Raw genomic sequence first — 15,399 nt, 5'->3', positions numbered from 1 at the left:
TCATTTCAACTTGACCTGCCCCAAACACCTTACTCTGGACTAGAAGAATCTGTGCATTAGGAGGAAGAAAAATGAAAAAAAATTAAGTAGCAAGAAGCATTCCTCTAAGGCCCACTACCCAGGAGTAGACACTAAACCTGGGAAGAGGAGGAAACACAATGAAAATCTTAGAATTTTCAAGACTCAAGAGTAGAGTAGATTTTTGCTCTGTGCCCTGAAGGAAAGAATTTGGAAAGCTGCAGTCCTACTGCTTCTTTTCATACAGTTGGACACTGAGAGAATGATTAAAAACAGAATGAAACTTTGGGAGGCCGAGGCAGGTGGATCACGAGGTCAAGAGATCAAGACCATCCTGGTCAACACGGTGAAACCCCGTCTCTACTAAAAATACAAAAAATCAGCTGGGCATGGTGGCGCGTGCCTGTAATCCCAGCTACTCAGGAGGCTGAGGCAGGAGAATTGCCTGAACCCAGGAGGCGGAGGTTGCGGTGAGCCGAGATTGCGCCATTGCACCCCAGCCTGGGTAACAAGAGCGAAACTCCGTCTCAAAAAAAAAAAAAAAAAAAAAACATATTGAAAACAAAAAATATAAAGCAAAGGAATATATATGACCCCAGAGGTCCCAAATCCTCAATGCCTCACATGTGCTTGCCACTGCAAATTTGAAGCACAGAATACATTCTTCAGTTATGAGAACCCCAAGCTGTGAGTTAACAGAATTAACGGGATAAGAGAGTGAATGTACTTAGCAGACTGACTCCTGCAATGTCAAGGGATTTGATTCAACAGGGACTTGTGGATGATTCACAAAGATGGAGGGTGATGAGCCTGCATCACGGTTCTTCACTAACGTCTAAAGTAAGGAAGAACAATACGTTTCTTTGAAAATTTGTTATGTAGCCTCATATTTAATTCTCACAATAGTTGTGCAGTGTAGGCTATCATCACCTCAGTTTTCTGGTGAGAACACATAGATTTATCAAATATAACTTACTTGGTGTTTGTTAAAACTGGAATTCAGGTACACATATATGCTTGATTACATCTTGCACACCCTTCAGAATACTCCAGACTGCCCCAGGCTTTGTTATTGTTTGCTGCATGTTTACTCAAAAGTATTTATTGAGATCCTACCATCTGTCAATAATGTACTTGATACATGAGAAGACAAATAAGGTTTTGAAAACTTGGAGCCCATTATTTAAAGAGGAAGACAAATATTAAATAAATATCAGTACTGTACATTATGAGAATGTGTAAGAAGTGAAACCTAACCTAGTCTGAATTAGAGAGGAAGTAGCATCAAAGCTGAAATTTAAAGACATGGAATTAAGTAAGCCAAGGAGTAAGGTTGCCATATAAAATACAAGCAGCCCAAATATTGCATGAAACATGCTTACTTTAAAAATTACTGTTTATCTGAGATTAATTTAACTAGACACAGTAGACACCCACGCCCACATATATATACACACACACACACACACACACACACACATAAGTATATATGTCTGTGTGTATATTTATATATATATATGTATATATACACACACATAAGTATTTATGTGCATATATATTCATATTCATATATATGTGTTTATATACACATATATATTCTTTTCTAAATCTGGCAACCCGAGAGAAGAACATAACCATGAACAGAGAAGAGCATGCATGAAAATCTTGAGTACTAACACACACGTGACAATTATGAGGCAGGAGGAGGATATTGCTTTTTAGTGTCTTTTATTACTTGTATTTTTCTTTATTTCTTATGAGCAGTCAGGGTTAAGAAACAAACTTCCATAACTATAGGATAGCCCTAAAATTTGTGCCCCACTTCAAAACTCTCTACATTTCAGATGTTCCCTTTCCACCACACCCTATTTGCAATCAATCAGCAATTTTATTTCTTACCAAAAAATATATATCTCAAATATATATTATCAAGTATAATATAATACTTCTGTCTCTACTACTACTGATCCTGGAGAAGCATGGACATTTCTTGTTTCAAGTGGTGCTGAAGACTTCTAATCACTGGATTCCTTTTGGCTTTCCCTTTCAACTCCTTTTCATTAAAATACAGAGCAATCTTAGTATATACGCCACGTCATATCATTTTCTTTCTTCAAAACTTCCAGTGAATTATCCCTATATCGAGAATGACATCTAAGCTTGTTAGAAAGTCTTCACAGAATGGCCTCTAAGTCCATTCATGAATTTCCTTCCCATATCTTTAAGCTCATGCATACCATTCTATGCTCAGCTTGTAACATTTCAGGTCTTTGTGGAAACTCTTTTTTGGTAAATGTTCTTTGAGCTCTTCTAAATGCTGGTAAGAGTGAAATTAGAGATTTAGAAGAGAGGGTAAATGACAACTCATTACCTTAAAAAGCTAAGATGTGACAGATCCCTGAATGTGTGAGAAAGAATTGGGCCTGGATAAGAAAGAGAACTTCTTTGGAACATGAAAATGTACATGTAGCCACAGCTGGTTATGCTGATATGATAATTACCAAAATAATAGCATCTATTTATTTTTTCTGTTCCATAAGAAGTGGGACCATTGGATGAGAGTAAAAGGCAGTTAAGGGTCTTTGAGATAAGAGAACTCCGGTAATTATTTTAAAATAATCATTGTTAAAATATGAACAGTTAGGCTAACTAGAAAAATACCTCCATCGTGACTGGAAGTGTTACACATCAGGTTGAGGGTGATAATCATGATTTATAATGGAACCAACCATCCATGTGTATAGCATGATTTTCTATAGCTGTTCAGCTTTCAAGGACAAGTATGAAGACTACAGATAACTAAGGTTTATTAAGGTCTTTGTTAATCATAAAAGAGACCTGTAGCTTTTCCTGATCACAACCTGGCTCTCTCTCAGGCAAGTCTTTACTTGCCTAAGACAGAGTCTGAAGCCTCTCTTGTTTTGTACCCTCACAATTCCAGAAAACAGAGGGATTTCAAACAGAAATGAGCCCAAAATGTTTTTCGTCTAAAACATCTATTTTATTGTCTGTGAAAGTGCAGATCACCATGCCCTATTCCAGGTGAAATGACTGCTCTTCATATTTTCTAAAGACATGGTTTAGATTCTTACCTGCACATTCTTACCTGCACATAAATCTCATAGGGGGGTGGGGAAGAGAACCTAAATACCAAAGCCTGAGCTCCAAGCTTAATATTTTAACGCAATTGGTCTACTATGGGGTCACAGGGAGTTTTAAAATCATTCGAGGGGTGTCTAACATGTAGCCAATATTGAGAACCTGTGATAAGAATACGTGCTGTACAGAGGATGCCTAGTTTCAATTCTCTTGAAAACGTTCGAGACATGCATATTTGCATATCCTGCTTTTGAAGCTTACAGTTTTGAGACATCAAAGTAGATACACAAAAAGTTTATTAGAACTAACTTGTCAGGCTCTACTCATATGAATCACTATAGTGCATTTAGGCTGAGTCCATAATTTAATTGAAAATTAATTTGTATCTCTCAAAACCAAACTGCTACTAGTCAAAGAACAATTATAGTAGGAAGCTCTTTTGTTGAGGGGGATAGGAAGAGCTAAAATAGAATACATCTAAGTCCAATTAAATTCTGGTCATTTGTGAAAATTAAAAAGGCATTTTATCCAAACATTTTAATTGCTCCAGGTTTTTCCCCTGAAGTTTTGTCAGTAAAATGAACATTATATAATGAAATGGAGCAAACTCACTTGTAGCGGATTTGAAAACAAAGGGTACCATTAAAGTTTTTACAGCAGGAAATCAAACTTGTAGTTCTCCTTGCCAGATATGGGATAACTTTTATGGGCTAGCTAGAAAAATGGAGATGATCATATATCTTTCCTACCTCAACTTTGATAAAATCTGGAGTAGTAATAATTTATACCTGGCCAAACTTCCTCCTTTCTAACCGTATGATGTGACTCACAATGTCTTCAATTATACTAATTCTCCCATTATCAATTTCTAATTATTTTCCCAGAAGACCCAACTATGATTGTGTTTTGAGACATAGCACAGTTAAAGGCCATATTCAAAAGTTGCACCAAAAATTGGAGAATAATTTAAATTTTTTTCAATACTTTCTATATTTTAGTAGTATCAACAAAAATGTTCAAACATTTAGTTGCATTTCTGTATGTAGTATCTGTTTATAATTTCCTGATGATTAAGAAATGTAATATATAATTGGTGTTCCATCATCCTCTTTTGTGAAGCTCTGTTCAAGGCTGTCCATTTCTTATAGGGTTTCATGTTTATTTGCAGGAGTGCTTTATACATGCAATATATAAGATCTTTGAGATATGACTTACAAACACCTTCTCTCACTCTGATTTTTCTCACAATGTCTTTAGATGAACACAAGTAACACAAGTTGGTACTTTTATGCAGCGCAATTAATTTCTAACTATATGACTAAAACATTTTCTTTCCAATGTGAGAAATACTTCTTTCTGCAATGTCATTAATATGTTCTCATGTTTTATTATTTAAGTTTTATTATCTCCATTTTCACATTTAGATATAACCCATCTAGAATTATTTTGCTTATGGTGTGAAAAAAAGGGTCAGATATATTTTATATCAATGTTCAATTGATTGTAACAATTTATTGAAAAGGTCACGATTTTCTAATTAACTGAAGCATCGCCTTTATTGTAAATCAGGTGATACAATGTATGTCTATGTCCCGATAGACTCTGTTGCTCTATTTGCTTGTTCTTACACTATTTTCACACTGCTTCTATCTTTTATAGTTGTATAATATGTCTTAATATATCTTCATCTAAGTATTTTAGTTTTGTTACTATTCAAGATTGTCTTGATTATTCCTGGTGCTTTTTATCCTTAAACATTTTGAAAGAATTTAAATTTTCAAACAAAATCAGCTAGGATTTTTACTGTAATGCCTTGATTCTCTAGATTAATGCAGAGAAAACTGACATCAACAAAAGACCAACTCTTCCTATTCACAAACATTGGCTATCACACCGTTAATTAGGCCTTCTTTAATGTCTTTTAATAATTTTTGTTTTGTTTTTCTCTGTAAAGGTCTGTGTCCCATCTAGGTAATTGACATTTTTTTTATTGAAATTGACATCTTTCACTTTTTTTTATTTTCTAAGGATTGTTATGAGAAATGTAACTGGTACTATATATTGATGTCATGCTAAACTACCTTATTAAGATGTTAATAGTTGTTTATATATTCTTTGAGTTTTTGTATACAGAATCACATTGTTTACAAATAGTGACAGCTTTTTGTCTTTTCTTACAAACTTTATATTCCTTTTTCCTTACTGCATTGATGAACAAGAAATGCCATAACATATTTAATAAGATTGGTAACAGGTATTTTCTTCTTCTTGAAGGGAAATAGGTCATTATTTTAAAAGTATGATATTTGCTATGGGTGTAAGTATTTTGATAGAACTGATATACGATGAAGTCCACATATTAACATACAAATAAATTTTGAAATATGTGTATATCCATAAAACAACACAATCAAGTACGAAACATATTCATCACCCTCAAAAACTTCCTGAGTCCTCTCTGTAATCCCTCTTGTAATTCCCTCCCACTCCTTTCCCATCAGTAGATGATGACCAATCTAGTTCAATTAAAAATTCATATGCTTTTTTTGAATGTTGTATAAAAGCCACCAGATAGTAGGCACTCTTTCATGACATAACCTCCATTCCTTCCAAAGACTTTCTGAATGGCTTCAGTCTTCTTGAACTGCTGTTTAATTATACAACACATAAAGAGGTAAAATCTCAAATGCTAGGTTGATGTCTCTACGTCAGCCTTGGCTTCATGATGTTGTTCTCTCAAGTCTTACCCTACTTGAAAATCACAAACTTAGATATTTATCTTCCTAGACACAAGACACTTCCAAAAATGCTAGTGTGATTTCTGTTTATTAGTAGCAGCCTTCTTCCAGGGTTCTCAGACTCTTTCCACACTCTGAAAATCAGCACATGCCTCAAAGGCTGAGAGCCTGCAGAATGCTGTCATTCTTTTCCAGTACCTTCTTTTCTAGGTTCTTTGCCCCTCGATGCCTGGAAGCCTTGACTGCCCTTTGATGTAGACAAACAGATGTATTTTGTTTGTATCTGACTTTCCTAGTTGTTTTTTATTGATCATCATCATAGCTAGAAAGGAGTACTCTATAAAACTCAAATTTTAACTAGAAAAAGCCCGATGGCAAAACTGATTATTATTGTTGAAAATGCAAAATGTGGAGCAACTGACCTCCATAATATTCTTAGATATATGTTCAGTTTGATTGCTTCCCCCACTTTACTGGATAAATTTTGAAGCTAATCACAATGAAGACGTATGTAAGCAGATGAAACAAAGTTGAGGCAAAATAAAGTCTCAAAGGTGTATAATTTCTTAAAAATAAAAAGTAGAACAAAAGTGCTTACTTATATATTTTTTTAAATTATCACAAGTGGAAAATAATATTGTTTACTATTTATTCTTCACTATAGTTTAATATTTTAACCCTGTAGTTCAATGTTGGCCCTTACTGTTTTTCTGAAAATCTGAGAGTTGTTGCTACAGAACTTAAATTTGAAAGCAGAAGTCCAAATTTTCACTTCTACTTATAAAAGCAACTTTCATCCAAAAACTTTTTGAGGCATTGTTCCTAAAATCCTAAGAAAGGAAAATATAAAACAACATGTTAATATGGCATTTAAACACTGTGTTAGAAAGATATGCTAGTTTTTGTTACGTTTATTGATTTTTATTCTGTACTTGACTAAGATCACATTAAATTTAATTTTTTAAAAAAACTTAGTTTTTGTATGGAATCTACCTACAAATTTCACTAAAATCCATTTCACAGCTAGTTTAGAAAACTAGCACAAAAATTGTGATCTAAATGATGAATATACATCCTGTGCAGTTCATTTATTTAGGGAAAAGGTCGCTGAAATCATTTGTTGACTTTTATTTCTCAAGTAACAGTTTGGATTTTATATGAATATAACTTCAAATGTAGCAATGAGTGAGTTTAAATTGCAATAGTCAGTTTTACTAATGATGCTACATCTGTATGAAATATATCATTATGATGGCACATACTAAATATGGTTCTAGCTGACAATGTGCTGCTAAAATATACAAACATTTTTATATGAATTAAAAAGACTGACAAAAGTACCATCATTAATATTTATCTTCTTAGAAAAATTTTCCATACCATCTGCCTCCACAATCCCTGTTTACTAACTTGTCACTCTGTGTGTAAATTGCCCATGATGCTATTTTGTTCAGACCTTTAATCCATACTCAACTCACAAGTGTCCTTTCCTAGTAGTGTATCTGCACTTGTAACTCCTCCCATCCTCTGCTTGTTGAGTCTGTGCTCTTTCAGCTTACTAAGCTCTTTTCCTAGCATCGTACTTTTTTCACAATGATCTCCAAGGGATTAAATGCCTTTCTTAGTGCTGGTAACATTTCTAGCAATCTCCCAACACTTCCTAGTGACTTTATCATCCCAGATCTTTCTCTCTCCATTACCTATTTCCCACTCAAAGAATGCCATCATCCTTATTAAAGATTTTTTTTTAAGTTCACATTCCTAAATCTCTTCTGCATGATATTTGTTTCTATCTTATTCAGCCATCCAATGATGTGGTAATAATCTTGCCCCTAGAGGTTACAAAGAACATCCACCTCCTATAAGTGATCAAAATCACCTTCCATTCTACTTCTTTAGCTTTCATTCTCATCATCATTTCTCTCATTCTTATTTCACACTGTAACATTCACTCTCATATTAGTCTACCTCTTTGCCTTTCTTTGGGTTCTTGTTGATGCTCATCCTGTTAAAGAGCCATGATCACTTCCACTACCACTTTATTAACACTCTAGAATCACTGTCCTTTCGATTCCAAAGGGCACACCCGGTCACGTAAATCTCCAGTTTCCATTCTCTTTATCTACTGTCATTAAGTTTTGGGCAAGTCTCACCATCATGTCAGTTGATGTCAATACAAATTTTTTCTACCTTCTATACCCTTTCTGTTGTTCAGCAATTTTTTTGTGAGTTTTTTTCTAGTTGCCTTCCACAAAAATTTTTAAAAGTCTATTTCAAACATTTAAACTTCCCCTGAACGGAAACGTTAGGTAGTTGTATAAAAGAATCACATTTATTGTAGTTCCAGAAATGACAGGGTTAAACCTAAATTGTTAACAAAGCCCAAGATAAAGTCTCTCCCTACCTCTCTCTAATTATCCATTGTCCTAGCCTCTGTGGCACAACTTTAGTAGTCTTTTAAAAAAAATATGTGTATGCATCTAGCTCAAACTAGTCATTATATATGTTTAATAATTTACTTTCATACTTCAAACACATTTGATATTTTCTACAGCTGCCTATTTTTTTTTGTTTCAACCCTTCATTCCTCTATCAAAAACTTCAGTTTCATTTTGCTCCAACTAAAATCAACCACACTCTTGCTAAAAAACAAATCTCTTTTATGTTTTCTATGTAGTTGGAAATTTTATACATAAAAGTTTTATTCAGAAAATGTATAAACATTTTATAAAGGTTTTTGTCATCTTGAACACAGAGTAGAAAAGGCTGTACAGTGCAAACTGAGTCTTTCTTACTAAAATATAATTCCTGAATAAACAAGGACACTCTAATATTAACAATGGAACCATCATCTTATTGAGAAAGTCAACCCATTCAATATAAGCTGCCTAAAATTTCACATCTCTGCATTTTTGATATTTAGAAGAAAATAAAGACTATAAACACATAAAGATGTTTGCTACATTAGGGATGAATTGGTAACAAATAATTAATTATACTTTTAAAAATGAATTTTATTGTATATATTTAAGGTATGCAACATGTTATAGACAACCTTAAGATAATAAAATCATTCCTATAAACAGATTAACATATTAATCATCTCACATAGTTATGCTTTTTTGTTTTTGTGGCAAAAACAGCTAAAAATCTATTCATCTGGCATGATCCCAAGTACAGGCAAGTTTTATTGCTTACAGTCCTCATGTTGTATCTTAGATCTCTAGACTTCATTTAACATACCTTCTTTGTATCTTCTGACCTGTATCTCCTCACTTCCTCCCCACCCCAGCTTCCATCCCTGGTAACTATTGTTTTATCCGCTATCTCTCTGTAGATGTAATTTTTCTTTTTAGCTTTCACATATAAGTGAGATTATGCAATATTTTTCTGTGTCTGACATTTAACACAATGTTCTGTAGGATCGTGTATATTGTGGCAAACTGAAAGGTTTTTTGGAGGTTGAATGATATTCCATCATACACACACACACACACACACACACACACAGGCACATGTTACAATTTCTTTATCCATTCATCCATCAATGTTTCCACATCTTGTATATTCTGAATAATGCTACAATGAACATGAGAGTGTAGGTATCTTTAAGAAGCAGTGATTTTATTTCCTTGGGATACTTGTCTAGAAGAGGGATTGCTGGGTCATATGGTAGGTCTATTTTTATTTTATTATTTTTTTCTTCAGACAGAGTCTTACACTGTTACCCAAGCTGAATTGCAATAGCTCAATCTCGGCTCACTGCAGCCTCTGCCTCCCCTATTCACAAGCTTGTCCTGCCACAGCCTCCTGAGTAGCTGGGATTACAGGCGCAAAAGATAACACCCAGCTAAATTTTTTATTTTTAGTACATATGGAGTTTCTCCATGTTGGTCAGGCTGGTCTCGAACTTCTGACCTCAGCTGATCCACACACCTCGGCCTCCCAAAGTGCTTGGATTACAGATGGGAGCCACCACACCTGGCCCTCTATTTTTAATTTACTTAGAAATCTCTATACTGTTTTTCTAAAATGGTTGTACTAATCCACACTTTCACCAGTAATGTACAAGAATTCCCTTTTCTCCATGCCCTTACTAACATTTGTAATCTTTTGACATCATTCATCCTAATGAGGAGTATGAGGTGGTATGTCATAGTGGTTTTGATTTGTATTTATCTGATGATTAATGACATCAAGCACCTTTTCATTTACCTACTGGCTTTTGCAGGCCTTCCTTTGATAAGTATTTATTTAGGGTGTTGTTCATTTTTATTTACTTTTTTTATTTAGTTAGTTTTAAATTTATTTTATTGCATTTTAGGTTTTGGGGTACATGTGAAGAACATGCAAGATTGTTGCATAGGTACACACGTGGCAGTGTGATTTGCTGCCTTCCTCCCCATCACCTGTATCTGGCATTTCTCCCCATGCTATCTCTTCCCAACTCCCCACCCCCTACTGACCCTCCCCTATTTCCCCCCAATGACCTTCACAGAACTGGAAAAAAAACACCTTACATTTCATATGGAACCAAAAGAGAGCCCGCATAGCCAAGTCAACTCTAAGCAAAAAGAACAAAGTGGGAGGCATCACACTACCGGACTTCAAACTATACTACAAGGCTACAGTAATCAAAACAGCATGGTACTGGTACCAAAACAGAGATATAGACCAATGGAACAGAACAGAGACCTTGGAGGCAACACAACATATCTACAACCATCTGATCTTTGACAAACCTGAAAAAAACAAGCAATGGGGAAAGGATTCCCTGTTTAATAAAGGGTGTTGTCAATTTTTAAATCAGTTTGTTTTACTGCCATTGAGTTCTAAGGTATTTTATCCATTTTTAGTTGCTTTTCATAGAGTAAGAGTCCAATTTTATAATTTTGCTTGTAGAAATCCAGTTTCACAGCACATTTCTTCAAGAAACTAACCTGTTCCTGTTGTTTCTGTAGGTGCCCTTGTCAAAAATTTTTTGGCTGTATATGTTTGCATTTATTTCTGAGCACTCTGGTTTGTTTTACTGGTGTGTTCATTTTTATGCCAATACCATACTTTTATTACTCCAGCTTGGCAAAATAATTTGAAATCAGGAAGTATGATGAATAAAATTTTTTGTTTCTTAGAAGTACTTTGGCTATTTGAGGTCTTCTGTTCTATACAATTTTGAAATTGTTTTTCATATTTCTTTGAAGAATGCCACTGGATTTCAACAGGGATTGCACTGTCTTTTATTTGTGACTTCTTAAAATTATCAATGGTTTATAGTTCTTATTAGTACAGATCTTTCAGCACCTTGGTTAAATTTATTCCTAATAGTTTTATTTTTCATACTGCCATAGCTGAAACTGTTTTCTTGGATTTGTTTTAGATTGTGATTTGGTTATACAATTACTACTGATTTTCATGTGCTGATTTTGTATCCTGCAACTTTATTGAATTCATTTATTGTCATAAAAATTTTGTGGAAATTTTGGGGACTTTTTTGCATATAGGCTCATGCCATCTGCAAATATAGATGAATGTATTTCTTCCTTTCCAATTTGGGTGTCTTTTATTTCTTTTTGTTTTCTGATTGCTCTTGCTCTTGCTAGTTCTTCCAGTACTATGTTAAATAGAAGCAACAAGAATGGGTATCCTTGCCTTGAACTTAATCTTACTGGAAAAGCTTTCAGTTTCTTCACCATTGATTATGATGTTAGCTGTGGGTTTTTCATAGTTTTCATTAGGTTGAGGTAATTTTCTTTCATATCTAAATTACAGAAAGATTTTTAATAAGAAATGATGTCAATTTTTTTACATCAGTTGAGATAATCATGTGATTTTAATCTTTTTTCCTTTAGTGTGATATATCACGTTGATTCATTTGTACATGTTAAACCAGGTTTGCATGTCAGGAATAAATTCCACTTGATCATGATGTGTAATCATTTTGATGCATTTTTGGATTCAGTTCACTAATATTTTATTGAGGTTTCTTTTGTTTGCATCAGTGTTCATAAGAGATGTTGATTTCTGGTTCTACTTTCCTTTTCTTATAATATCTTTATCTGGCTTAGGATCAAGATAATACTGACCTTATAAAATGTATGTGAGAAGTATTCCCTCTAGATTTATATTTTGGAAGAGTTTAACAGGTACTGGCATTAATTCTTCTCTGACTGTGTACTGGAGTTTGACTGTGAAGCCAGCTAGTTCTAGCAGGCATCTCTTTTTGGGGAGGTTTTTTATTATTGCTTCAATCATTTTATTTGGGCTTTCGATTTCTTCCTGACTCAGTATCAGTAGGTTTTATTTTTCTGGAATGTATTTCCTCAAGGTTAGCCAATTTGCTGCCATAATTGCTCATAATAGTCTCTGATTACCCTTTTAATTTCTTAAACATCTTTTATAATTTTGTCATTTTCATTTGTTACTTGAGTCTTTTTTCTTCTTAGACTAGCCAAAAATTTGTCAATTATATTTATGCTTTGAAAAATGCAACCATTAATTGTTCCATAGGTTTTCTGTTCTCTATTTGATTTATAACTGTATTTTTATTATGTTCTTCCTTCTGCTAATGTGAGGTATAATTTATTCTAGTTCTCTAAGGCATAATTTTAAACTATTTTACATCTTTCCTTTTTTTCACAGTGGACATTTCTTGTCATAAATTTTCCTGTAGAACTGTTTTTGCTGCATCCCATAGGTTTTTCTAATGTTGTATTTGGATTGCCATTTGTCTCAAGATATTTTAAAAATTCACTTTAGATTTCTCCTTTACATATTGGTCATTCAAAAGCATGTTGACTAATTTCCAAGTATTTGTGATTTTCCTAGAATTAGGCTGTTATTGATTTCTAGTTTCATGCCACTGTGGTCTGAAATGATACTAGATACTATTGCAGTCTACTTAATTTTGTAAAGGCTTGTTTTGTGGCCTAACACGTGATCTATCTGGGAGAATCTTCTATGTGAACTATAGAAAAATGTGTAGGCTACTGCATTTGGATGGAAAGTTAGGTCCTAACAGATTAACCAAAAATGCAATTCAAGTTCAGTATTTACTTACTAAATTTACATCTCATTGATCTATCCATTGTTGAAAATGTGTTTTTCAAGCCCTTCGTCCCCTACCGTTACTGTGTTGCATTCGTTTTGCATCCAGTTGATCTATCCGTTGTTGAAAATGGGGTACTAAAGTACCATACTATTATTTCTCCTCTGTGTCAACTGATATTTACTTTATGTGTTCAGGTGCTCCTATGTTGAATGCATATATATTTTTAATGGGCATGTCCTTTTGATGAATCAATCCCTTTATCATTAAATAGCCTTCTTTGTCTCTTATGATGGTTTTTGACTTGAAGTTATCACATGTAAGTACAGACACCCCTCCTCTCTTTTAGTTACCATTTGTATGGAATAATTTCTTGTATGGAATCATTCACTTTCAGCCTATTTGTGTTTTTAGAGCTTAAAAGGGCCTTTTGCAGGTAGCATATAGTTGAGTCTTGTTTTGTTTTTAACCCATTCAGCCACCTTATGGTTTTGTTTGGATAATGTAACTCATTAATATTCAAAATTATTAATAGGTTAAGAGGTAAGGAGTTAATACCAGCATTTTGTTATTTGTTTTTTTGGTAGCTTTTTAACGTTTTTTTCCCCCTTTTGTCAGCTACCTTTGAGATTTGATAATTTTATGTTGTTAGGTTTTGTTTCATCATATAATTTTTTTCATCTGCACTTTACTGCCCACACATGATTTATGGTTATGTCACAATTTGAATCTTTTTATATTGTATATTCTTTAATAACTTGTAGCTTTAGTTATTTCTGACTTTTTTACTTTTAACTTTCATACTAAATATATGTATGATTTACATATTACCATTACAATATTGAAGAATTCTGGATTTGACTATGCATTTATCTCTACTAGTGTGTTTTGTACTTTCATATGTATTCATGACAATAATTATTGTCCTTTCATTTCCGTTTGAAAACACTCAAACTTTTCTTATAGGGCAGGTCTAGTGGTGATGACTTCTTTCAACTTTGGCTTACCAATGAATGAAACATTTTATTTCTCCTTCATTTCTAAAAGATAGTTTTGCTGTGTGTAGTATTCTTGGCTAGCAGGGTTTTTGCTTTGTTTTTGTTTTTCAAACCTGAAAAGACTAAGATTGCTGAGACTATGCAGAAATAATACTAGAAAAAAGGGAGCTGAACAACAAGAGTTCCAGACATCAGTATAGGGTTCCCTGGAGTTTCTGCCTGAATCCCAATATTCACATGCATTGGGTAATGCCCATGACACAGAGCAAAAGCAGTTTCTGGTGAAAGAATAGTTATTGGGGGGGCTATAAATTGAATAATTCCTGGAACTCACGTGGAACTAGAAAACATTCAAATCCACACTGCAGAGAATACAGAAAACTCAGTAAATCACAGGATTTTCATTAGTATTGTTTTAGTAATGTGACTAAATTAACTTGAGGGCTCCGGCAACTCTGGATCCACTTCTCAAAGAGCTTAAAAACAACACTTGAAAAGATTACAATAATATGTAACTTAACTGCCAACCAGACAAAATCCAATGCTTTAAAAAAAAATCACTAAATTAGAGTAAAACGAGAAGTCTAACTTTCATTCAAATACCTCTGGACTGGCAAAAAGGAAGAAAATATGATCTGCAGCCAGTAGAAAAATCAGTCAGTACAAATAAATCCCAGAATGATAAATGATAGAATTTAAAAGAGCTACCATAAATATGCTGAAAGTGCTCAAAGATTTAAACACATGAATATAATAAAAGAAGTACAAGATACCCTGAAAAGACCAATATAAAGGTCTGAAGACAAGGAAGCAATTAACAGCCTACCAACCAAAAAAAGTCCAGGACCAGATGGTTTCACAGCTGAATTCTATCAGAGGTAGAGTTTGGGACATGGCAATAGCCCAGCAGTATATAAAGAGGAGCTGGTACCATTTCTTCTGAAACTATTCCAAACAATACAAAAAGAGGAAATCCTCCCTAACTCATTTTATGACACCAACATCATCCTGATACCAAAAATTGGCAGGGACACAACTAAAAAAGCAAAACTTCACGCCAATATCCATGATTAACATTGATACAAAAATCTTCAATAAAATACTGGGAAACCAAATCCAACAGCACATCTAAAAGTTTATCCATCATGATTAAGTTGGCTTCATCCCTGGGATGCAAGTCTGGTTCAATATTCGCAAATCTATAAATGTAACCCACCACATAAACAGAACCAAAGGCAAAAACCATATTATCTCAATAGATGCAGAAAAGTCCTTTGACAAAATTCAACAGCCCATTATACTAAAAACTCTCAATAAACTAGGTATCAATGAAACATATCTCAAAATAATAAAAGCTATTTATGACAAACCCACAGCCAACATCATACTGAATGGGCAAAAACTGGAATCAATCCCTTTGAAAACTGCCACAAGACAAGGATGCCTCCTCTCACCACTCCTATTCAACATAGTATTGGAAATTTTGACCAAGGCCATCAGG

Source organism: Sapajus apella, unplaced genomic scaffold (genome assembly GCF_009761245.1).
Source record: "Sapajus apella isolate SASKATOON/1434 unplaced genomic scaffold, GSC_monkey_1.0 scaffold21, whole genome shotgun sequence".
In the NCBI taxonomy this organism is placed as follows: Eukaryota; Metazoa; Chordata; class Mammalia; order Primates; family Cebidae; genus Sapajus; species Sapajus apella.
This window is presented reverse-complemented; position numbering follows the sequence as displayed.